Source organism: Microcebus murinus, chromosome 14, assembly GCF_040939455.1.
Source record: "Microcebus murinus isolate Inina chromosome 14, M.murinus_Inina_mat1.0, whole genome shotgun sequence".
NCBI lineage: Eukaryota > Metazoa > Chordata > Mammalia > Primates > Cheirogaleidae > Microcebus > Microcebus murinus.
The window spans coordinates 18,354,476-18,378,332 of record NC_134117.1 but is presented as its reverse complement, the minus strand read 5'-3'; the positions used below and the strand labels follow the sequence as shown (position 1 = coordinate 18,378,332).

At 35.3% G+C, this 23,857-nt stretch overlaps 1 protein-coding gene across 9 annotated transcripts in view; it reads left to right on the top strand.

The window, feature by feature from the left end:
* The window catches only part of ADD3 (adducin 3), a 131,544-nt gene that overhangs the window by 64,953 nt on the left and 42,734 nt on the right, over window positions 1-23,857 (top strand). Inside the window, exons 1-2 of one of the 9 annotated variants that reach the window (XM_076009797.1) lie at window positions 3,405-3,523; window positions 13,696-13,864. The exons of 4 other annotated variants lie outside the window; for them this stretch is intronic. The gene's annotated coding sequence lies outside the window, so the exon portion shown is untranslated. 4 more of the 9 variants (XM_012770961.2, XM_012770936.2, XM_012770973.3 and 1 more) reach the window with 4 other exon arrangements.

Sequence of the window (23,857 nt, the reverse complement as noted above, 5' to 3'; positions counted from 1 at the left end):
AGCTCACTGCAACCTCCAATTCCTGGGTGCAAGCCATCCTCCTGCCTCAGCCTTCCAAATACTAGAGGCACACTTCACAACACTAGCTAATTTTTCTATTTTTAGTAGAGACCAGGTCTCTCTCTTGCTCAGGCTGGTCTCCAACTCCTGAGCTCAAGCAATCCTCCCGCCTCGGCCTCCCAGAGTGCTAGGATTATAGACGTAAGCCAACTCACCCAGCCTAAAGTTTATTTTTAAATGCACTAAAAATAAGATAGATTGATAGATGGATAGAGGGATGGATAGATGAAGAGATAGATATGTGACAAAAGAAGTATAATAGTACAATGCTAATGGTAGAATCTAGGTAATGTTTATATGGTACTTATTGTAAAATTCCTTCAAATTTGCTGTTATGTTTGAAATTTTTTATAATAAAGTAATAGTAAATATAGAAATATAAATGTTCAGAACATAACTATAATAAATTGTTGAAGGAAACTCACTTGTAAAATGAGTTGACAATTTTATATCTATGGCCTCCTCCTTTTGTTAATGCCACCCTGGGCTTTGCTTGGACTACCATGAAATTAAGTAACCCCATTTAAATAGCTCAAACAGACCTTTTCTTTCCTTAGCCCACCTTGTAGATGGGGAAGTTCCTTCCCTTAGACATTTTAAACTGGAATAAATGTCCCCCAGAGCTGAAGCTTGCCAACCAAAGCTCACCTCTGTGGCTGTTTTAAGTCACTCATAGTTATAGCACATTTCTAGAAGTTAGTGTCACCATCAGACAGAGATTAAACTTCACTTCTCCTCCCCACCTCCCATCCCAGATATATCCTTGACCAGATGATATCTGTTCAAAAGGGAAAAGCCTCCTTTTTTAAAATTTTGTGCTTTATTTTTAATCTCCACCGTGTATTTGAGGTGCCTCATTTTTTTTTTTTTTTTGCTTTTGTTTTAAATCAAATTTTGTGCCTTCAGGATTTATAGTACTTTAGTTGGAGACAACTTCTCATTGTGCTGGTTTGAGTCCTGGCACTTGAGAGCCATCTTCATTTGGAAATTTATGGAATGTTTCTCTGACTCTCGTATTTGGAATAGACAGCTTGTCTTCTCTTCATTGGTTAAGCTCCAGACCTTTAGTGGCGCCCAGAATGAGAGTCCCATCTATGCTGTGTTTGAGAATGTGCAGGCATTAGGAGTGCATGAACTCCTGAGCAGCTGACATTGATTGGTGGGCAGGAGGGGAAGGGAAAGGCCCTTATGACAATGAATTCAATCATGGGGATGCCTAGTTTCCTGTTTTACAAAAAGAAAGCTAGAGTATGTTGTGAATTATTTTGTTCTACAAATGCCATCTTTCTCTTTTCTCTAACTTTCATAAGAGTAATCACAAGTCATTTAACGTACTGAGAATATAGTATAACAAAATGACATTTTACAGGATTTAAATGAAACAAATATTTGAAATAAAATTGGAGTAGTGGGGCAGGAATAGCATACTTCCTGAGTTTCACACAAGCCTGCACTATAGTTGTTAAACCTCTGGCACCAAGTAGAGAGTATTTTTATTTAAAATCCACAAAACTAGGGGGTGGGTGTAGAATTTGATTGCTTGAAAGTTACCCTAGAAGATTGGATCTGTAAATTTACATGAATCCCTGAAACAGGGAGTGCCAAATAAGGTCTGGACTGACCAAGAAAAACCTGCTTTTCTGCATGACTATGGTGAAAGCATTGGTTCCCAACAACTTTCACATTTATAAGGATGTTTTAAAGGGACTAACTACACATTGGGCAAGCAGCCGAGTAGTCCAAAAAGTAGTGACTGGGTTTAACCTACTGGGGGCATGTGGATTCCTAGGAATGTTACACCTTGTCTATGTCAATAAATCAGAGTGTCTATTCGTGATACTAAATCTGATATCACTGGCAGATTTTCCTCTTTATTGGAAGAGTCATATTCAGAAGGGAGACTATTTTTCCGTGTATTTTGCTCTCTCTGTGATTAGGGTATTTTTATGGTGTGTTTTTTTAAGCTATGAAATAATACTGGCAAGTCCCAAGAAAACTAGATCTGGATTTCATTTTGTCTCTTCAACTCTGTGTGATCTTGCGTACATTCCTGACATGTTACAAACAGCTTGTGTCTCTGAATGTGCAGTATCAATTTTCAGTGGTGAAAGCCCCTAAAGGAAACAGACTGATTCTTCCATGCACAAACAGCTGGACAGTTGTGGATGGAATTAATTGCTGATATATATTGGCTGTGTTTTTCTTCTCTTGTCATTTCCTTTGCAGCTGTGAAAGTGAGGTTTGACTTGAAAACAGACATTTCCAGCAGTGCAAATCCAAAAAGTATCAAGATGGGATTCTTCTAATACTATATCCAACTGTTACCTTTGAGTTGTTCATTTTGGGGGTGAGATGAGGGAAGAGCAGGGAGTGGCAACAGGTGATTGATTCATAATCACATATATGGTTGGAAAAATAATTAAATCAGTCACTTGCACTATAAGAGGAGTATTTTTGTAATGGTTAGTTTATCACACAGCAAGAGTGACCTTACAGTCCAACAAAGGACAGATCAATCAGCATCCCCTCCCAAGGATCCTGAGAGAGAGTGTTCTAGGCCATCTCTCAAAATATTGGAATGTCCATACTCCAGACTGATTTATTATTCCAATGTGAAGGAGTAGCAGTTGGCTAGGGTAATGTGACAACATGCATCATTAAAAATAATATTTCCTGTTCTTTTCTCAAAACCTTTTCCATTATTCGTTTAAAATTCTATGTAAACAGTTCTATAGCCTATTTTTTACATGCTTTGATATTTTACTTGGAGAAACTTAATTTTTACTTCATAATTATAGGAATTCAATTAAAAATAACTATTGTTTGTATTTCTGAATATGTATATATAGAAAGTATTAATAGTATTGTTAAAAGCACTTTAAGAATCAGATGTTTGATAATTTTAATAACTGATAAATTTTAAAGATTTTTAGACAGTATTTTATATTCCTCTTATTAAAGAATATTTTAAAGTTCATATGCAATTATTCAAAACAGGTGATTGCAACATTTTTTAAAGTGCAGTATGCATCTTAGTGATTATTATCAAAATATTAATAATTTTCCCTTTTATGTGTACATTTCAATCCTGCCAAAGCAAATCCATAAATGACATCCCTTGTTTTTGAAGGCAACTTTTGCTAGTTAATAACAAAATGTTTTTATTGTTTCTGTGTTGCTAGGAGAACTAGAGCATTGGTGAGGAAAGAAAGGAGGTAATTTGTGTTCACATTCAGGTCCTCTGCAAATAGCCCAAAGTAATGTTTTACAATGAGCAATGCTTCTGACACCTTGAGATTTGTAAAAGCTGCTGTTGCTAAAGTTAGAAGTTGGCCTGGTTGGACTTCCCTTTCTAGTGGTCCACTTCCACCTGACATTCTGTCGGTTGAGCTGCCGTGATCTATCTTGCATTTTATCTTCACTTTCTTCATGAAAATGAAATGAGTGTATAGTTCACTTCAAGGTAGGAAAGCTAATCTACAAACATGAACTTTTCTCCTGTTTTTTTTTTTTTTGTTGTTGTTGTTTTTTTTAGGAGGATTAACCAATTATTTGTGACTCTGAGGCTCTGAAAAATGTTGTGGCAATATTAACGTGCGTTTTGCTCTCACTAAAGCCTGCCTTGGGTGTGTTATTTCCCCATAGTGGGCTCCACCCTTGCTCTAACCACACTGAGTGTGGATATCTTGCTGTGTAAAACAAAGTTCATTTTTAGGGCAGCATTGCATCAGAAGTGCCACACAAAAACCAGCTTAAGAAATGTACAGCAGCTTCATCTTTTTTGTAAGTAATGGATTGTCTATTGTAATAACGATAGCTCATAGTTTAGAGGGAAGTGTAGATAAGATAGATGGTTAATTTGGGGCCAGCTGCTAGTAACATGCAATAATCTTCTTTGGGAGGAGCCTGTGGCTTTATCACTTAACTAGATTTTTTTCTTTTAGTTCACTTTGTCTGATTTTTCCCCCTTTTCTTAAACAGTTTACTGAATTATTATTGTTTTTAACTGTTTGGGAGATGGCAACTGTTTTTAAGTATTTAAATTAAGGGAAATAGTGGTAGTCTCTGAAATGTGCTAATTATTTAACATAAAAATTTTTGAAGTAATGTTTTGTACTGAATTTATTGGACCCATTGATAGCATAATCTGGCAATACTGTGTTTCGAGACATCGTGGCATGAACTTTGTGTGTAAGAGTGGGTTCATTGAATAAAAAAAAAAGGCAGCATCTAAAGAGCCTTTTATTTCTGTCATAATGATGCTTTGTCCTGTTGCTGTTGGGTATTTGTCAGAAGAGTTGGGGCAGGCTGCAGCCCAAAGTTCTGTTCCATGCCTTGTCAGTTCTGTGCCTCAATGTTCTTTCTGGAGTTTGTGACGTGAATGGTAAGTTGAACTATAGGAGAATTATTGTTGCAAAGTGCAGTCCCATGTTCAGCAATTTTTTTCTTTGCAAAATTGGGTCTGACCTTTTTTCCGCCTCACGTATTGGGGTTCTGTTTATAGCTGAGTTTTAAATGCCTGATTGAATTATGCACTGACTGAAATGGGCATGTAGAAGGAAAGCTGTGCTTTGTGATGTCTATACTGATTGTTGTCTTCCTCTGTTATGTGTTCATTATGTACTCTTTTGGGATATACACATCCATTCGGTGCAAACAAGTTGAACAACCTACTTCAGTTGAAGTCAAAGCTGAATGTTGAAAGTGGCAAATTTCTGTAAAGCTTGCAGGAGTGGCATTGTGTCAACCCTTTTGAACTTAGACTTCCTAGCATCTCTTTGCTTCAGCTTCCGCTTTGTAAATTGGTAGTAATTGTATTTAGTTATCTTCTAACTTCACAAGGGTGTAAGAATAAAGTACAAGCATGGTATCATAGAAAAGAGCACTAGCCTGGGGATCAAGAGACTGTTTTACATTTTTTGACATTAGTTTGTTTACCTATAAAATTAGGAATTTGGGTTAGTTCTCCAAGATCTTTTCCAGTTTATAGTACTCTGATTTTCTTTGTAAAGATATGTGCCTTTTCCAGAAATGCTAAAGGGAATGTATTAGAATTGAGAAAAAAAAATGGTTAGATGTTAGCCCAGAATCATCCTTATTGATAAATGACATGAAAACTAAACTACACAGTTTATTTACTTTAAATAAATTGTGTATGTCAAGAATTTGGGAAATTTGCTTTTTAATATCTGAGCAGTAGAACTAGCTGTGGAAATCATCTCCTTACCAAGAAAATGAGTTTTCAAGTTGAAACTAGGCCACAAGTGTTGTGTAGACCTTTCCTTAAGGATTGCCTACATGGTGTACCATTATTAGTTGTGTAGCCTGGGGTAAGTGGCATTCAAAAATTTTTTCAGTATATTTTGCATCATGACCCAATCATGACACACATATATGTGCACATATCACTTAGATCTCTGAAATAAATTTCTCTTACAACATAGAAAATACTGCTATTTTCTATTGTGTTTAATTTCACAAAATGTTGGTTTCAGTCCACTGAACTAGGTGGTGTCTGGTAGCACCTTTGAACGCTAGGAAAATACAGTTAGACTTTACAGTTGTGCCAGAGCAAAGCTTGCCAATCAGTTTGCTGTAAATATTGAGATAAGATTTTTGTTTGGGACTTTTATAGAAAATCAATAGTTAATACTCCATCTTATCTCTTCTTGTAATAATTACATAAAATAAAGAAAAGGAGTGAATAAGTTTTCCTAAGCCCTCTACATCTGCTTACAATGCCCTTCCTGTTTACTCCAATATGCTCTGCAAATTTTCTTATTTATGCATACTGTTAGTGAAAACTAATTTGCATATCATGAAATGAAAAGGGTTGGGAAGTCTTTTCTAGAGAATTACATATAATGTGTCATGTAGATTACATGTAGAATGTCAGATCACTATTGATGAACCCTTCTTTATCTTTGTCACCAGAGAGTTGTCTCCCAGGGCTTGACAGAAGTGCCTTTCTTTGCTTTAATGTACTTTTTTAATGTATTAATTTTATCATCTAAAAAAATGCATGTGATAAAAAAAAGATGAAACAATTCAAAAGGGCATATGATAAACTATCTTTCCCACCCCAATCCCTCCTCTCCAGAGGAGAGTTTATTTGTCTAGGAATATAAGTGTATGTGTGTGTATATGTATATATACCTGGACATCTTTTTTAATCCATATAAAATTATACTAATATACCATTATGTATCTACCTCATTCTTTTTAGTGGCTGTATAGTACTTCATTTGTATGGATGGATGTACTATAATTTGGTTATTTCTCTTGTGAGGATATCTGGGTTATCTTTAAATTTGTTCCCATCTCCCTTCCATCAGATATACTTATGCTGTCAATCTTTTCCTCTACCTCCATTTGGATACAGAACCCAGAACTCGGGTTCTGGGAAGGTATGATAGTGCTATGTGCAAATGGAGAAACCATTAATTCATGAGTGGGTAAGAACTGCCTTGGAAGGGAGCCACTACTCTTCTCAGCAGAGTAGTGAAAGAACACTGGGTTCAAACTCAGGTAATCTGGGTATGGGATTGTGGGCAGGTCACCTAACTTTGATCCTCAGTTTTACTCTATTAAATGAGAGAGTGAAATAGATGAGTTTTAATGTCCCTTCCAACTTTAATATTTATATAGTATTTTTGTTGGAATATTGACACAAGCTGCATAACCTGAATTATATGAAGTTTCTGTTATTTAAATTAAGAACATCTTTTGTATATATTGTGTGGTCTGTAATTTATTTGACCTGCCATATGGCCTGAGCTATTTGAAAGTTTATAAATGTAAAAAAGAAAAGTCAACTATTCTACTATATTTTACATAAACTATTCTTTTCTAAAAAGTTGATTTCAAAAGTATAAAACCCATTCTAGAAGTAAAAGCAAATCCTTTTTATCAAGCTTGAATACTTGAGGAAGAAGATTGTGAGGTGATGTTTGTTTTTAAAATGGATCCTTATAATTTTCAATGATTCCAATCATTCAGAGATAATCCTAGGGCTTTCAAACTTGGCTTCAGCTTTCTTGTTTAAATTGTTTTCACATTCTAGCCTGCTAATCCATCTCCTTGTTTCGTTGAATGCTGAAATTGAATTTACTTGATATAACTGAGGCTTGCTGATTTGGTGCTGAGGAAGGCAGCTTTAGAGGTGAACTGTACACTATCATCCTGCCAGCAAAGTTATAAAGTTACACAGCAAAGTTATAAAGTAACAGAAGCAGGAATCTTTGCTGCATCACGCATAGGGTGTTTAGCATTACCTGTTTCACAATTTTAGTCTCATTCCGTCAAATGACAGCTGTTCTAAAAGCAAAATGGTGTAAGAACTTCATCATTTGATATGATTATTACAACTGGGAGATAAAAAGACATTTTCTTGGCCTGCAGGTACGGGAGTTTGTGTGTTTGTGTGCTGGTTACCCTAGTTTCTTGGCAAAAAGCTTGATATACCTTAAATAAGTATAGTTTTCTATAATCTGAGATATTATTATCCAAGTAATGCTAGATAATTATATTACTGGTATTCCATGTTAATTTTCATATAAATTGTTTGACATATGGTTCCGTTTAGCAATATGTATTGAAGACCTTCTAGGAGCCAAGCACTGTATTAAATGGTAGAAGTATCTAGGTGACTAAGACAGTCTCTCTGGAATCTACTAAAATGACGATTGCTGTTTTTACTGTTGGCGTTTTCTAACGTGGTGAGTGGAACTTGGCAAAGAAAGTTCTTTAAATTTGAGTCTGTAAAAATAGATGAAAACAAAGTTTATTTTCAGTGTTTAAAAATGGGGTCTTACTGTCTTGTTAGAGCAGTGTCAATTACTGTGGAGGCACACTTCTATATGTGGGTCTGCTAGTGACATCAGTTTCTCACTAATCAAACTCTAAATGAAATAAACAGTGTTGTAGTGCTTGGACTAATTAATTGAGCCCCAGTTTTGCCTACTAAATTGTATCTGAGATATGAAAACCTGTTCCAATTATTGTGTTTCACATATCATGACTTTTAAAAAATTGCTTTTATGAAACTGAGCTTGAAAATGGTCACACTGTTTTGATGACACATCCTGATAGCTTTTTTGTCAAATTACCCCATCTATTGTGGCATTTACAACTAAGGAAATTCTCCATAGTTAGAAATATACAGGATGCTGCTGTCTACAGGATGTTGAACAAACTGTTTAAAACATTTGAAGCCATTTTAGGAAAACAGTTCTGTAGCAAAATCAGACAAATAGATTATAGTTTGAGCTGAAGCAGAAAGACTTTTTAAACAAGAGGGGAGGTCTCATCATTACTCTTGTCTGTTATACAATCCCAAAAGGGACTGCTGTTTCTCCTTTGCAGCCCAGCATTTGGCGAGGGTCCTGTGACACACAGTGGGAATTCACTTCCTATCAGGAAATGCTGTTTTTCAATGTATTATCTTGTTGAGACAACCACAGTGAACAATAGGCTATTAACGTTTTAGAACAACAAGTGTAATGACTAAGCCAATATTTGCTTTGTTTTGAGTATTACGCTAAAAAAAAAAAAAAAACCTTTGAGTCTTCCGAATGCATTTGACTGTCAGTAACTATAAAGTCATGATAGTTAAAAAGAACGGAGAAGAAAAAAGTTCTTTAATAGTGGTGATGAACTTTTACAAACTTATTCTACTCCCTGTCCATAGAGAGACAAGAATAAATTAAATGATTCCAAACATATCATTTGGCTATGAAAAATATTCATTTAAAAGCCTGTTTTGGCCAGGCAGATTAGCTAATGCCTATAATCCTAGCATTTGGGGAGGCCAAAGCCAGAGGATCACTTGAGGCCAGGAATGCAAGATCAGCTTGGGCAACAGAGGCAAAATAGGGAGACCTCACCACTACAAAAATTAGAAAAATTAACCAGGCTTGATGGTGTGTACCTATAGTCCCAGCTACTTGGGAGGCTGAGGGAGAAGGATTGCTTGAGCTCAGGAGTTCGAGGTTGCAGGAAGCTATGATGTTGCCACTGCACTCTAGCCTGGGCAAGCGAGCAAGACTGTCTCAAAAAATAAATAAATAAGCCTGTTTTGAGTTTTGGAAGCAATACCTTGAAACTGATACAAAAAAGAAAAAAACCTTCAAACTCAAGTTCTCCTATGAAATACCAAACCCTCTTAAAAGATGTCATATTCAGTCTTGGCTTTTTATATTTAAAATATATTTGATGATATTAGTTATTTGCAGGTTGGCAACTTTTAAAAAATTCTGTATTGTCGTAGGAGGACTAGGAGAAAAACTATTGAATTGGGTGGTCAGTTAATATCAAGCTACTGCTATAATTATGTGGTAAAAACACAATAAAATTTCAGAGCTAGAAGGGAGCCTAGAGTTGATCTGGTCAAACTTCCTCAGGTTGAGAAATTCAGATTTTACCTTATCATCGGAATCTTCCTTTATTAATCCAAAATTCTCTTTATAAGCAGCCCTCAACAACTAATGGAGAGCTCATATCTTTCATGTGACAGTTGTCATAAATTGGTTTTTACTGTCAGTCCTCTTTCCATGAGCACATGTTTTAGTTCACTCCATGATTAAACTGGAAAGTGCTTAAGGGGAGGAACCAGACCTGTGCCTTATATTTCATTATGCCTTTGCCTAACACCTGAACTAATGTTTGCTGACCGACTGGATCAATAGGGTTTTTTATTGGTTGTTTGAAGATAACATTTTTGTAACATTATTTTTACCTGGTCTCAAAACAAACCATGGTGGTATAGATTTTTAAAAATTGCTCTTTTTATGCCTCAATACTTTTTTGTGATTATTTTTCAGTCAGCTTAAGGCATTTCATATGCAGGTCACAATTTTCATTACCTCAACTATCTCGAGTACCTGGGCCAGTCTTATCAAAGGACGGAATAGTCCAGTTTTCAAAGTTTGCACTAGATTCTGTGCCCTGGTTTATTCTAAGAGAAGTAGAGAATAGGATATTATGAGTCAGTAGCCCCAGTCACCTCACTGAGTTAATAAACCCTTACTGAGTAACTAAGTGGATAGTGAAGAAAGGAAAAAGATGTTGACCCAGTTACTGAGAGCAGACATACTCAAATAACTTAAAGGCAACACAGACTATGATGAAGTGCTTTGGGATCACTAAAGGGGGCGAGTGCTAATTCTGATGGAGAAGATTGGGAAAGTCATCGTGGAAGGAGTTGGCCTTTAGATAAAAACCTTAAAGTATGGGCCAATATTTGAATGGATGGAGACGAGGGGGGAAACAATCCAGTGTGTAAGAAATATGAGCAAAGCAGCAGTTGGGGGCATAGATTTTGTTAGGAAGAGTCATTTCCATCTAAATCTAGGAGGAATAGACTTTTGAAGCCTTTTCTACCCTTTTTTAAGAGCCTGAATTTTGGAAGTCCCCAGGCTGATTCCTAAGTACTTTTTGAAGATGGGACTCCAGGATACTTTTTTTCTCCACTTAGGGGAGGAACTAAGGATATGCTGGTTTTGGAAAATGATAGTAGGTGGCTTTGTGATTCTTGCAACTAAGGACCTGAAGGGTCGTAGTACTGATACTACCTTTTAAATGTTTTAAATAATACTTTTCAGCACTTTACAACTCTATGGAACCTTTCCTTTACAATAGAGATCAAAAGTAGACACAAAATATTTACCAAACTCTGGAGAGCTATTTAAGTTACTAAGCTCCAAGAGGATAGCTTTTTATTTGACAATAAAGTACTTGATGTAGGCTTTAAGTCCAGCTAAATAGGCACTATAGAACTAAGCTGTGAGTCTAGTCTTTGTGAACCTCAGGAAAACAAAAATTCTACTTCAAGCCTGAATGTAAAATATAACAAGCAATTTAAGCGGACTTTCAGGCATGTGTGAGTGGGCGCAAAAAGCTGAGTCATAAAGTTTACTCTTTCTAGTGAATTACCATGAAAGCTTGAAAGAAAAGCATTCTCACTACTTAATAAAATGGTATAAATTGCTTTAAATTCTTAGGAAAATGGCTACCCCCCAAAATTTATTTTTATGTTGTTAACCCTGGACACATACCTACAAACCTTTTAAAAATTAAGAAATTTGGAATTTGAGGCATTAAATGACTTTTTAAGATAAATGTTAACATTTTATTTAATGTACAGTAGTAGCTTCTGATGTGAGATTCTTATCAAAACCTTTGGTTAAATGAGGTTTTTTAATGTAGTTCATATTTTAGATCTTTCTTATATTAACAGATCATATGTTGCACAGTCTATGTGTCATATTCTAATCTAGATAATGTGAAAGGTATTGAGTAAATTGAAGGATTTGGGCGAGTCACTTTCCCTCTTGGGACCTGTTTCTTCATATGGAGAAGTGAAGAACAATAATATCTTACATCCTTTTAACCTCTAACATCTTTAAGTTCTAAGGATGCTATTCTCCCTTTTGTTCTAATTAGGTAGTATCAGGGAAAACAGTATTTCTTGGAAGAGTTGTTGTTTGGATTCATAAGTTTTGTTTCCCTGTTATTTTTACAAAAGTATAAAGGTTACATTCAAACCTTCTAATGTCTGCATTTTTGTTTTTGTTAAACTTTCCTCCATAAATTTAATGTTGAATTAATTTAATGCTTTCTCTTCTTTCCTGAATTTGATATTAGACTTCTTAGGTCTTCTTTTAGATTTTCTTACTTTTTATGAAGAGTTCAGTTTCTAGCTGTGAATTGGATTTGGGTTGTTGTCTCTTTTTCTTATTATTTCTAGTCTCCTCACTCTCTCTTTATGTCATAAAAGAGTCTTAATCCCCTCCCTTTTAATATGATTTAATTAGGTATCATAAAAATATCAATATTTGCATACATTTTCAAGATTTTTATTAATATCAACTAGGCCCTACTTTTCAAGGCTGAATTGATTTTTCTTTATCAGAGCAGAGCCTAGATCTCTTTAAATGAATCAACAACCTTGGATAGTAATTAACATCCCACCACCGTTCTAGATGAAACAGTGGAGTATATATAATCTAAATGGTGGGATCCGGAAGTGCCCTTCCTCTTTCTAAAGCTCGTAATTATAATTGTAGTTTAGATTGCACTATATGAAAGATTAAATTTGGTGAATGACCTGAGGATTTTACTTATTATTGATTTAATAACCAGATTCCTATGTGCCAAACCCTAGGCTTAATGCTTTTATGTTCAGATAATTCATCTTAAGAAAATTTAATCTATGAAAATATGTATTTTGCAAAACAGTTCACATTAGAGGTAGGAACTTAGATTTGAGGCTGGGGAGGAGTTGGAAAGATATGCCAAAGGCTCTTAACAGGTTTAAGTTTGAAATGACTCAAAATTTGAAAACATAGTTGTAGGAGCAGGGAGAATAGATGCAATATAGCATAGTGGCTAAGAACACAGGTTCTGGAGCCAGTCTTCTTGAATTTATATCTCAGTTCCACACACAAGCCTTGTGTGACCTTGGACAAGTAACTGCTCTGTGTTTGTTTCATTGTAACTTCTCTGTGTTTCATTGTCCGTAAAATGGAGATGATAAAGCACCTACTTCTCATAAGGTTATTATGAGAGTTAAATGAGTTAAAACTTGCTACGTTCTTAAAACAATGTCAAACAGTAGTAGTTGCTCAAGAAATATTGGATACTTTACTGATCATTTCCCCTCTCTCCACTTAAAAACCTATCTATTCTAATGTAGTTTAATGAAAAAACACATATGCAAAAACACTAAGCAGAGTGTTGTCTGTAATGGAGTTGGAGTGGCTGAATAAGCCTGACAAGGATCTGGAATTTAAGTAAACCCCCACAGATTCCCAGCAACAGGCAATAGGAACAAGCCCAGGTGTGTGAACAGTCAGCAGGAGGTTCAACAATTAGATGTCAAACCCCAGCACATATAGGCAAAGTATAGGGACAGGGTATTTTTGGCAAAGGGTTGTAATTGGTAGAAATTCAGATGAAGAATCAATACCAGGGGAGGTCTGCATGGCCTCAGAGATCCACTACCATAGTAAAGATGTGAGCTATCAGGTGACCTCAGGGAAAGGTGGCAAGTGATAAAAGCAGCTCAGACTGAGACCTGAGACATCGATCTTAAATTGTAAAAGTATTTGGAGTTACCCCATAGAGAAATAAGAAGAGCATTTAGGCTGCTTTAGAGTGAGTGGAGAGGCTCACAGATTAATAGTTTAATTATAAGAAGCAGACTGAAGTGAAAGTCAAACATTAGAGTGGAGGCAGCAGCAAGACTGGCTTGATGCTGAGCTGCTAGGTTAGTTTCTTAGTTTCTCACAATCCAAGGGTCCCATAATCTGTCCTGAACCTACAGGGCGTTGGCTTTAGCGGTCCCTAATGTGGGGAGAAGGGCAGAAATGCAGCATATATGTATACATGGCAAGAAACACGCTAACCTGAGCAAGTGGCTTTTAAAATCATCCTCCGCTTAAGTGTAAAAGATACTCTATCAGACTATAATATTTTATGATTTTATAACTGCTTAATAATGTTTCAGCTGTGATGGAAGTAGTAGAGTCCACTGCAACTTTAAATTGTGGTTGACATTTATTGTGAATCTTCATAGAGTTTTACAAAGAAATTTTTGTTCAGAATTTGATGTGACAACATTCATATTTTCTTCAGATTTCTTTGGAAACATTGATTCGCAGTCTAACATCATCGTCAGCAAAGGTCATGCCGTTGTGGAAAACATGAGTGTTGCATTGCCCTTATGTACATCAAATGTCTTGTTCAGGTTACTGTTTTGATGATTTCTGTTATCTCTGAAGAGCTGATTTTTGACTCTGCAAAGGTATGCTATCTGTCCACTATGTTATGATGGGAAAATGCTTCCTAAAATAGATATTGTTAGGATGGAAAGTCCATCGGAACAATATGTGTGTTAGTTTCCTAGGATTGTTGTCACAAGGTACCACAAACTGGATGGCTCAAAACAACTGAAATTTATTCTCTTACAATTCTGAAAGCCAGAAGTGCAAAATCAAAGTGTGGCAGGGCTGGTTCCTTGTGGGGGCTCTGAGAAAAAATCTGTTCCATGCCTGTCTCTCAGCTTCCCGTGGTTGCCAGCAATCCTTGGTGTTCCTCAGCTTGCAGCTACATCAGTTCAATCTCTGCCTCCATCATTATGTGGCCTTTTTTTTCTTGTGTGTCTTCTCTGTGTCCAAGTCTCTCTCACCTTCTTCTTCTTAAGACACCAGTCATTGGATTTTAAGGATCCACCCTAATCCAATATGACCTCATTGTAATTTGATCTGCAAATACCCTATTTCCAAATAATGTCACATTCTGAGGTTCTGGGGGCATGAATTTTTGTGAGGAAACACTATTCAACCCAGTACAGTACATAATATCAAACTTTAAATCTAAAAGATGATTCATTTGAAAAAGCCAGTTTTTGGAAAAAAATCTGTTTTTATGAAGCAGATTTCTGAGGCTAGTAAACATCTCTTTCTGTAGTCTTCCACTTAAAACCATTATTAGATTCCTGAAGTGGCAGGTTATGACCAAAAAGTATTTTTGAAAGTAATTTTCAAGTACAGTTATCTGTACTTATTAAGTTGCATTTTCATGGCTCAATATTAGGCTTTCCCTAAAGAAAACTGGTAAGGTTGTGATGATCTTGAAATCCTGTTTACCACCCCAAATCTGAAGATTGGAACTCCTCCTTCAAATCAGATTTCTTTGCAGTAACAGTGTATTGAGTTACCTACAGCTTTTGGATTCACTTTTGCAACTGTGTTTTTATAAGCTATGAGTTTCTAAGCCATGAAAGCCAAAAATCTTTAGATGGAATATCTGAAATAGTAGATCAAAATGAACTCTTGGGATTTACTCATATGGTGTTCTTTAATTTTTTTTTTGTATATTTTTCTCCAGCTTTTAAATTTAAGGAACTTTGTCCCATATTTTTTGTGCCCTTCCAGCCTTCCCCTATCCCACTAGTTACAATGACCGCATTAGAAATGAACATAGAAATAATAGTCCATAATAACAAATCAATTTTCTAGATGAGCTGGTTTGGTGCATATTTTATTTTGCAAACAAAATTCATTTTTAATAAACTTTGTAGGATTGTTTGCATTTCTTCAGATTGAGGAACTAGAATTTCTTAGATAAAAATCTAAGTTAGCTTGAGAAATAGATGTAAGATTGGAATTTGAGAAAGTTAAGTTTTCTTTATTATTTGTATTCTGATATTCACTTTGGAAAAGTTTACTGAGATGTGTCGAGTAGGTATGCAGTAATAGGTAGAATGAATTTGATCTCAAACATGACTCAAGAAAATGTCAGATGCAGGGGCTTTAAATTTTTCTAACTCAGTGCTGCACAAATAATTAAATAGACGGTAATTCATGAAGTATGTGAGAGTTGATGTTTCTTCAAAAAAAATTAATTTTTTTGCCCAGAAAGACTACCAAATAGCAAAGAGCCAAAGATTTAAAATATTTCCAGAAATTGAGAGCAATGAATCTTTCTTTAAAAATCGTAATCTCTAGTGATTCCTTTTTTTAAAGCCTCTCATTAATCATGAGCTGTCAAGTTCTGGATAGTTTCCTGGATCTCAATTTTTAAAATTTCACTGATACTGGGGAACTCAATAACAGAGACTAAATATCTGAGAGACACATTCAAATCATCCACTAGTCTCTGTCAACTTTCTCTTATGGGAGGGGGACCTCTCCTTTTTGTTTTTCCCCCTCTCAATCATTTCTAAAAGCTCCATGTTGAAGACAAATGATGATGGAGGGAATACATACATAGAGAGAAGGTTCATATTTTGTAGGAGAGTAAAGGCACCAAGGCCATGTGTTTTTGGATTCTTCAAGATACTTGAGGGATTGCCTCTCTATGGTTGATCGTGCTATTCATTGTTTCATAGGAATATATATGTATGTGTGTATATATAATTTATATGTTTATATATGAGATATATAATTTCATATTTACTTTTCCAAATCATTTATGTTGGGAACAGTTCCAGCTTAGTGCTAGATAATGATTGTGTTTGGACCTCAAGAAGGTATACTTCCTCTGAACTTTCTATACATGTTTTCAGGTTTGTAGCTTTGCTCTCTGTGTGGCCGTTATAATTGGTAAATTTGACCTAATTATAATGATGGTTTTTTTTTTTTTTTTTGCGGTTACCAGTTAATTGTTATTTCCACTCCTACCAATGTCTAAGCAACTCCTTCTCTTCCCATCCCCTGTCCTCCCCCTCTTCTTCCTGTTCTTTAAGTACAGAAGTCTGTTTGGCTGACTGTTCTTTGTAACAGGTAATGTAGATCAATAAAATATCCTACATCAAGTTTTGGTAGTTTAGGGAGAAAGAGGTTAGATTGATCCTCAGCATTGTCCAATTGTAAATGCCTTTAATCTTTGGATCACCCTACTGAATGACTGTGTTGACTTAGCAAGCACCTACTTGACATTTTTGTACTCACTGCTCTGCGTTTATATGTATTTTGAGTAATGTATATTATGATTACATCTAACTACTTTGTTCCAGTTTTATGACAGGGTGGAGACTCTTCACATTTGCAAAAGTAAATTTATCTTAATTAACATTGTTTATATTTATAAAACAAATTTTGAAACTGAAACACTCTCATAGCTCTGCCTGCCAATTTTCTTTTCTTTTATCTTTTTTTAAATGAACACTTAGTCAGCTGTCAACTTCCATTAAGTATAGGGCACTTAGTAGCATGATGGGTTGTTGTACTGTTACTATTTTATTTTGTTATTGTTGTATTGGGGGGGCAGTCCTCTTAACTTTAAGTTGGATTTTTTTTTTTTTTTTTTTGAGACAGAGTCTCACTTTGTTGCCTAGGCTAGAGTGAGTGTCATTGCATCATCAGCCTAGCTCACAGCAACCTCAGTCTCCTGGGCTCAAGTGATCCTACTGCCTCAACCTCCCAAGTAGCTGGAACTACAGGCATGTGCCACCATACCCGGCTAATTTTTTTTTTGTATATATATTTTTAGTTGGTCAATTAATTTCTTTCTATTTTTGGTAGAGACGAGGTCTCACTCAGGCTGGTTTTGAACTCCTGACCTCGAGCAATCCACCCTCCTCAGACTTCCAGAGTGCTAGGATTACAGATGTGAGCCACTGCGCCCGGCCTGGATTTTTAACTAAGGCTCAAACTAACAATATCTTGTACTAAACAATTGTAGATTCATTGTTTTCTAGATTTCATACTGAAGTATAGAATATAGTTTTATTTTAAAGATATACTCAACAGAGCAAAAAGGGGGTTCAGAAATTTCACAATGATTCTGGCAATAGATAGGAGTTAAGTTTCCACATTTATACCAGTTTGATAGCCATGTAAGACTTTGTGCAAATTTTATTGCTACTTTGAGAATATTTACTATTTAATACTTTGGTGCTGAATATTGTGATCATATATTTCCAGACCCCCAATAAAGAGTAATCCAGGGTGTAATAGTGGGATATATCTGAAGGAAATGACAATTCTTTGAGCCATTCCATCTTTTTCCATCTTTTTTGGCTAACTCTTCCATACCTGTTAAGATACATAACCACGAATAACTCTCATTTGGTGAAGAACCTTTGATAATGTGAGGCAAATTATTAAACCTAATTTTCCTTTATCTATAAAGTTGGGATGTAGGCCACTTCATAGAATTGTGAAGAGTAGGAAGTAAGATAATCTATATAGAGCACAGTACCTAGAATGTGGTGATTGCTTTAAAAAAATGCTGATTTGTAGTTTAGAAATGTTTAGAAATTATTACCCAAGGCACAATCAATGTGATTTTTGTAGATAGCTTCTAATTTAGATGTAGCAGTCAAGTTAACAATTAAAATTTAAGGGCCCTTACCTTGCATGTAGTTCCTTTTTGTTTGGAACTCAAAACTGGAATGATTCATGATACTGTTTATCTTTGCCTACCTCATTAAGCTTATTGGTCTGCCCATCTCCTGATATTCCTTATCTGTATGTATCTTATTTATATGTTTCACTAAGTACTAATGGAAAAGAAGACCAAGTAAATAAGGTGAAAGGATTATAAGGAAGCAATGTGGTGTAGTAGAAAGAATTCTGGATTAGGAGAACTTGGATCACCCCTTATGCTATTAAGACCTCTTTTGTTGGTTGTCTAATCTAGAAAATGAAAGAGATTTGGAGTAGAGGTTCTTAATTTTTACTTCAAAGCCTTGTAAGAATTTAAGTGATAAGGCAGATCCTTGACATATAATAGTCCTTCCTTACTTGAGTGGGATACGTTCTAAGACCCCAGGTGGATGCCTAAAACCACATGTAGTAATGAATCCTATATAGACTATGTTTTTTTTTCCTATACATGTATGCCTTTTATAAAGTTTAATTTATAAATTAGGCAGAGTAAGAGATTAATAACAATAACTAATAAAACAATTATAACATACTATAACAAGTTATGTAAATGTGGTCTCTCCATCTCTCTCAAAATATTTTATTGTAATATACTCACCTGTTTTTAGACCATGGTTGACCATAGGTAACTGAAACTGTGGATGGGGAGACTACCGTATTGATAAATTGTTAGTGCACTTTTTAATCTTTAATAACTTATTTGCTTAAAGAAAACATGTTCCCTTGGTATTTCGGTCAAGCAAAACCATTATACGACTACCTCACTTGTACATCTACTTTTCTGTGTATGCTAGATTGTCCATTAAGTCTGTTTACAAGCACTGGAATTTTAGCCCTTCCTAATAGCCTCTTCCTCCCAGTCAATAGTATTTAAGAAGTGCATATGTAAATGGGGTATGATGGGCCTGTTTTCCTTATTATATTTCTTTTTTTTTTTTTTTCCTTTTTTTGAGACAGAGTCTCTGTTGCCTGGGCTGGAGTGCCATGATGTCAGCTTAGCTCACAGCTACCTCAAACTCCTGGGCTCAACTGATCCTGCCTCAGCCTCCCAAGTAGCTGGGACTATAGGTGCATGCCACCATGCCCAGCTAATTTTTTCTGTTTTTAGTTGCCTGGCTAATTTTTTTTTCTATTTTTTAGTAGAGATGAAGTCTCACTCTTGCTCAGGCTGGTCTCGAACTCCTGACCTCAAGTGATCCTCCCATCTTGGCCTCCCAGAGTGATAGGATTACATGGCATGAGCCACTGAGCCCAGCCTCTTTCTTATATTTTACTGAAGGAGTAAATTTTGACTATAGGGCAATCTGTGAATGACATGGTAATGCTAATAAATGTCATAATTATGATTTTATAAAAATATGACATACTTGAGCATTGTAGCTTTAGAGGAGTATAGTTTCCTCTCATCTGTAAAATATGATCCTTGAATCTAGTCTGAAAATAGTCCAAGAGAAGCTCACATAAAATCAATAGCCATTATAGCAATAAGATCCTAGTGCTTTGGGGGATAATTAAATCTTCCTCTATTTGGGCGCTTAGAAAGTACCGTCTTTATTACTACCCAATGCCAGGTTTCTTTGATTTTTTTTTTCTCTTTTGTTTTTTTAAATTTGATGTCTACTCCTGTTTGTCAGATCTGTCAGTTTCCACGTCAGTTGTATATAAAAATTTTGGCTAGCAGTTAAAAGTTCTTTTATAGAACTTAAAATGAGTAAAATTTTGCTGGTTGATCTAAGGATGGTAGCTTGTTATAGTTTGTGCAGGGTCTAAGTTGTTTTCTAGAACTTTTAAATACCTTTACAGTTTTTTAGTAACTTTCATCAAGAAAAACTAAACTAGCATTTTTGTTTTGGTTTGGTTTATGTTTTTTAACCAAATATCCTGCTTTGAAGTCTATCTTTGATCATTTTAAGTGTACAACAATAAGTCTGGTACTTAAAAGTACAACCATCTCTTTGCTTATTCTAGAGAAAGCTGTTACAACTGCCAAGAATTTTAAGTTTGGAAAGATTTTTTTATAAGTAATAACTTTTCAAAGGATTGTTTTTACCATTCCCAGCCTAGAAATAATACAAACCAGATTGATTTGGAAGGAGTTGTGATGTAGTGGAATAATTAAATTCAACTCCCATTTATGGAGCATTCTGCCATTGTGGGGACTACAAAGATAGTCCTCCCATCCCCAAGCTTGCAAGGTGGTCAGTGTTTTGTTTTTTTTTTTTTTTTTTTTTTTCTATTTTTTTTTTAGACTGAATGGGTCTGTGGAAATGGTCAGTGTTTTGTTTCTCAGATTGGATTTTTTAAAATAACAGCTTTATGGAGATATATTAATAATTCCCATACCATACAATTTTCTCATATAAAGTATACAATTTGTTTTTTAATGTATTTACAGTTGTACACCTATTACCACAATCATTTTAGAACATTTTCATCACTCTGAAAAGAAATCTTATTAACAGCCACTCCTCATTTTTCCCTAGCCCTAGGCAACCACTAATCTCTTTTCTGCTTCTGTAGGTTTGCCTGTTCTGGTCACTTCATATAAATGGAATCATACACTATGTGGTCCTTGGTGACTGGCTTCTTTCATTTATAATGTTTTAAGGTTCATCCCTATTATAGTATGTATCAGTGCTTTATTTTCATTGCCATATAATATTCCATTTTATGGATATACTACATTGTATTTATGCATTTGTCGGTTGATAGATGTTTGGGTTGTTTCCACTTTTTTGTGTATTATGAAAAATAACACTATAATAGCCAAAGACTGAAAATAGCCCAGATGTCTTTTAGAGGACAAATGATTAAACAAATGGTATGGCGATACCATGGAATAGTACGAGTGGAAGTGGGCATTCCTATTAAAGGGTAGCATGGAGGGGTATTTTAAGGTTATGGAAATAATCTCTTTCTTGACTATCACTCACTGTCAGTGTCCTGGTTGTGATATTGTAATATAGTTACAAGGTGTTGCCATTGGCAGAATCTAGGTAAAGGGCATAAGGGATGTCTGTATTATTTCTTATATGCATTTGTATCAAAATAAAATTTTTTTGAAAAAACAATAACAAAACTCAGTTGACTCTTTCAGCATTCTGTCTGGAAATATTAGCCAGATCCATATTTATTAAGTATGTTTTCTTGTTTTCAAGTTAGCGCATTATTTGCCAACTTGTGCTGTCACTACCTAACAGCCTTTTCTCCAGCTTCTAGTAGCAATCTCCTCACTGCCCTGTCAGCCTCTGCTGATAGCCTGCCCACCACCCAGGTCCCAGAGCTAATGCCACGTTTTCAGTTTTTGTTATTATTCATCTTCTAGGCACCAATTTTCACTTTAGTTAACTATTGCCATGTAAAGCAACCAAAAACAAACTCAAAGCATTGTGTCTTAATTTATTATTTCTCATGATTCTGGTGTTTGCTGAATAGTACCTAAACTGTTTTCCCTAGACTCACTTATGTTGCTATATTTAGTCAGTGGGGTCTGCTGGGAGCTGGGCTTACTTGGGACAATTGGGACGCGCTCTCCTCATGATTTTTTGTGATAGGTGTCTTCATGGTGAGGCAGCTCCAATACCATCAAAGGCCTAAACTTTAAAGTTGTATAACATCACTTCAGCTACATTCTGTTAGTCAAAGCAACTCACAAGGCCAAACCAGGTTCAAGGGGGTAGGAAAATAGTCTCCACTTCTTAATGGGATAAGTGGTCAAGTTCCATTACAGGGGGATGTGGGAAGAATTCTTGAGGCCACCTTTGAAAACAATCTACCACAGAGCCCAAATCAAGGTTCCAGCTTATTTAGAGGCATCTAGTAGGTATAACAGCCCAGGTGCAGGGTGTTCAAGTCAGCAGGTGGACTTAAATACAGGCAAGCCAGATCACAAGGCAAGCATGGCACTACCAGTGTTGGTGAGCTCAGAAATGAAATGGGCATTTTACTCCGTTATGTTGCTGAAGTGAGAGGTCATGGGAAGCCACAAGGTTGTGATTCCTTGTTTGTTATTCACTGAAGGTGATCACTTCAAATTATGTGGTACTTGTGACCTATAAATGTTTTAAAAGAATTTATAAAATGGGCTTTATAAACATTAGTCTTATATTCTAGACTAGAGGTTCATATATGTATTTTTTTTCCTTCTGAAGATATACTTTAGAATATTTGAGCAGACAGGACCTTATTTATGGTATATTATTCCTTTCTACTACCATTTGCAAAAATGTTTATACTTACCCAGAGTGTATTTCTGGATCCTGTTTGTCATTCTGTGAACACTTTGGGTTAATTTGATAGTGAGCAACATTATAAAAGACAAAGTATAAACATCTATCAGATACTCTTTAAACATATTAACAAAGTTATGAAATATTACCTCTATTTTGGAGTTTAAGAGTTCTTGTATTAATAAAGCTAAATGGATTGAGAATATAGCTTTATTTTTTTCACCGCCCTCCCTCCACCAAGAATATAGTTTTAATTTAATGTTCATGTCTAGATTATTAACTCTCTTGTTTAACAGACTCCCTTGTGACTTTTCTTGTAAATTTACTTTATATCCTGTCTTACCTGTGAGCAAACTTGAAAAATTATTTGGTGAGGGGAGACCATAGTATACTGTAAAATACAAGGAGTTACTTGAAAATTGTATTTTCCATTGACTGTTTTGGGATTGGATTTGCCTTATATTGGATTAATGTTTATGTATTTATTTTGGGGTGGTTTTTTTCGCTTTTTTTTTTTTAATTTTGATTTAAAATTATTTCAGGCTTACAAAAGAGTTGCAAAAATGGTAAAATGATTCTTCCACCCAGATTCCTTAAATGATATCTTACATAACCACATTGCAATTATCAGTTTCAGGAAACTAACATTGATGTAAATACTATTATCACATTTACAGATTTTATTTTAATTTCACCAATTGTCTCACTAATATCCTTTTCCTGGTCCAGGATGTAATCCAAGATTACATGTTGCATTTAGTTGTCACATCCTCGTCTTAGTCTCCTTTGTCTTCTTTAATCTGGAGCAGTTCCTTAGTCTTTATCTTTCATAACCTTGACATTATTGGAGACTACTGGCCATTTTGTAAAATGATGTTCATTTTGGGGCAATCAGTTAATTGGATTCGATGAAATAGAGTCTTCTATACTTCTATTGTCAAATGGTTGAATATACTGAAATATTACAAAAATGATTCTTATCTGTGAATAATAGTTGGGGTTGGATGGCTGAGGGACTAGATAGAAATGTAATCACTGGGAATACCTGAATACCTTTAAGTGGCTCTGTGACTCGGTATTTAGAGTATATGTTTTATAGGTGTTTATTTTCAAAATTCAGACCAAAAAATTGTGCTTTGAGATTTACAGTTCCTAGAGTCATAAACAGCTTTTCACAATATCCTCAGAGAGCTTGAAAATGCTTTCCTCCTCCTCCAATGCTGACATAGACATTTATTTTATGTGGGCAGATGTGCTATCAGCAAAGCTGCTTCCAAAGGAAGCAGATAGTTGTAACATTTTATCTGAGACTAGCTACTTAACAGTTCTCTTAACAGGCATATTTCTCAAAGCAAATTATAAACTATTATTGTGTGAATACAGAAAGTTTTTTCCCTTTGAGTACTTTTGGTCTCAGTTTACTCGTGCCACTTATGCTTAATTTGCTGGGCTTCAAACTCTGTTTTTTGTTTTTTTTTTAAATTCATGTGTACAGAAATATGTAATAACTGACAGTAATTATTTCTTTTAAAAGATCAAGGAATCGTTTCTGTAGCACACATTCACTCTCATTCTCATTCTCTCTCTGACTTACACACACACACACACCCTTTCCTTTTTGTTTCCCATCTGACCATAACTTAGAGTTTCTAGGACATTGTTTTCCAAACTGTG